Below are 2,917 nucleotides of genomic sequence, written 5' to 3'. Positions count from 1 at the left end.
GCAAAGGAGTTCTTACGTGTGGTTGGACATTCCTCGACATCTACCCACAATAGATGAGACTTCTAGTCACTTCAGATACTCACAAATGTCTGTTTTGTTAGGTGTTTTGAGAATAGCCCACTAGCACCTGTGAAAGGTATCTCACCATGGTTTTAATTTGCATCCTCTTATGGTTAATGACGTAGAGCACGTTTTCATTTGCTTACTGGCTATTTGCATACCGTGTTTTGTGAAATATTTGTTCAAGTGTGAGGGGGTGTCATTTTAAATTGGGTTGTTTGTACTTTTTATTATGAGGGTTTTTTTTTTATGTGTTTTGCAAATTTGCATGTCATCCGTGTACAGGGGTCATGCTAATCTACTCTGCGTCATTCCAATTTAGTAGATGTGCTGCCAAAGTGAGCACAGTTCTTTATGTATTTTGGATTCAACTCTTTCGTTAGATGTATGTACCATAAATATTTTTTCCAAAATGATTATTTTTTAATGGACAATGGCAAGTACGTTTCATAACCATCTCTGGAATACCCAAACATTCAAGTAGCAGATAGACCAGGCAGTTACTGCCACCACAAAAGTTTGGTATAAAAAAACCATTCTAAAACATAGTGACTTCAAACAATAAGCATTTATATAGAAACCAAGGCTACAAGTCAGTTGGGGTCAGCTGACCTAGGCTGGGGTCAGCTGAAGCACCTTGGCTGTATCATTTTGCTCCCTGGGTCTCATACTCTCCTCCTGGAACCAGTGCATTGGCACAGCCATATTCTTTTCAGGGTGGTGGCTGAGGCACAAAGAGACCAGCAGAAACATGCAAGACTTCTTGGGTCTTAGACTCAGACCAACACTGTGTTACTTTCACATCTACCTGTGGACCAAAGCATCTGTCATGGTTGAAATCAGAGCTGAGGTGGGAAACGTGACCTGCCCATGGTTAGCAAGCTTTGCAAAATTACTTGACAAGTGGCATAGATATAGGGAAAAGCAAAGAATAAGACTCAGTGAAATCTGTTGCAAACATGTGAAAGTCATAAGTGTGTAAACACATTTTTAAAGAATTTATGATGGAAAAGAGACATTAGGAATAATCCATTGACCATTTTGCCCTCATAACTGCCTTGCTGAGTGTTTGATTTCCCTCCCTCAGCCCAACTTATTCCATTTAGTATTCAACTAGTCTTAAAACCATTTATTTACAAATTCATGAATTTATTCAATAATTATTTAGAATATTTCCTGTATGCCAGGTACTGGGTGCCAGGTTCTAGAACCACAAGAGTGATCAAGACAGGCAGAACTTATGAAATTCAGCGTTGGATACAGACAACTGAGTAGGAAATTTCAGTTCAATAGGATGCTTTAGGGGGCCATCGGAAGGACAGCTTACCCAGAGTCATGGTGTGAAGGTTTTACAAAGAAAATGAGATCTAAGCTAAAGCCTAACCAACAAATGGAGGGCAAGCTGACTTAGAACTGACAGTAGGTAGATGCAGTTTGAGTGGAGTTTCAGTGGAGAGGTGACCGTGGCCCAGAACGAAGAGTGGATGGAAGACGTAGGGAAACAGGAGGCAGGGAGGCTACTGCAATGTCTAAGCTGGAGGAAGCAGGGCATCAACCAGCGTAGACGCAGCAGAGGTGGAGATATGTGGATAGATTCCAGTGACATTTTGGAGCCCCGGGGGAAGGGCTTGGAGTTTTACTCTGTCTAGGATGAGGGAGAGTGAGAAATCAAGAATAGTGCCCAAGTTTCATGACTAATCCAACAGATGGTTTTACACTTAATGAAATCAGAATTAGAGGAAAGGGTCATGTTGGATTGATAGGGGGAAGAGATAACAAATTTTATTCTAAAATATTGAGTTACCTATGTTAAAAGATAAGCTGAGGTATGTTAAATATTTTCAGAGCTTATTTAAGCAAAAGTCAATTCAAATCAGGTGGCATCCAATCTAAAAGACAGAGAGAAGCTCTGAGGAACCTTACAAAACGGAAGACTTACATGGGCCGAAAGGAGTTGGAACAAGGAAGGTGGGAAAGAGGCACATTAGCGTGTGCAAAGTTATGGCAGGGTTACTTTCCTTTGGGGGATGACAGGGCTTTCTCTGGCAGATTACCTAATTAGTGCCGGTTAGGTGATTCCTGATGGACTGGTTTAAGATTCCATTTCTGGGAGAGCTGAGACTGTAATTAAATTAAGTCTTGCTTCCGTCACATGGGATTTAGCAGAAGTGCCTCTGTTTGGGGCCTATTGTCTTATTTTTCACACTTGTGAGATATCCAGGAGGCACTGTCTTGCAGTTAGAGGTAAACATGAGCCTGAAGTTTAGTAGAGAATTTAGGGCTGGTGGTAGATTTATGTGTCACGGGTATATCGGACTTGGACACCAGCAGAGAAGGTGAAAATGCTCATGGAGAATACACAAAGAGGGCGGAATGAGGAGGGATATCAGCCAACAGCTCAACAAGGAAAGGGCGGGCAGGCGAAGGGATCTTGCCAGGGAAGCTAAGAATGCGCAGCCAAAGCCATAGGAAGGAAGATCATGGAGGAAGAGTGTATGCCTGCTTTCAGGGAGGGAGAGACTAAATGGCAAAGAACAAGAGAAAAATCAATATGGTGATGGTCCTGATAAGACCCAAGGGAAGGAAATTTGAAGCTCAGATACAAGAATAAAATTTGGGTAGGAATTGCCCCCCACCCCCACCCCCCAGTAGGACAAGATAAAGAGACAGTATGGAAACAAAGGAATGGTTGATACGGTGTGGGTGAGAGGGTTCTTGATGGTTTCTCTCTCTCTCTCTCTCTCTCTCTCTCTTTAAGGAGGATAGAGTGGTATGGGAAGGAGGTGAAGCATTATTCTTTAGGAAAGTAAAGGTTTGAAAACAAAAACAAAAACAAAAACAAAAATTGGGAGAGAAA

At 41.9% G+C, this 2,917-nt stretch overlaps 1 non-coding gene across 1 annotated transcript; it reads right to left on the bottom strand.

The window, feature by feature from the left end:
* Window positions 1-300: 300 nt before the first annotated feature.
* Window positions 301-406, bottom strand: LOC124504443 (U6 spliceosomal RNA). Its single transcript, XR_006960422.1, has one exon. It is a non-coding gene; the product is annotated as a U6 spliceosomal RNA (small nuclear RNA).
* Window positions 407-2,917: the final 2,511 nt, after the last annotated feature.

The sequence above is a fragment of the Lynx rufus genome, unplaced genomic scaffold, assembly GCF_022079265.1.
Source record: "Lynx rufus isolate CCGP_SWC_20201006 ecotype Redwood Valley unplaced genomic scaffold, mLynRuf1.p SCAF_8, whole genome shotgun sequence".
Classification (NCBI taxonomy): Eukaryota; Metazoa; Chordata; class Mammalia; order Carnivora; family Felidae; genus Lynx; species Lynx rufus.
The sequence above is the reverse complement of the archived record's forward strand: the minus strand, read 5'-3'. Positions and strand labels throughout refer to the sequence as shown.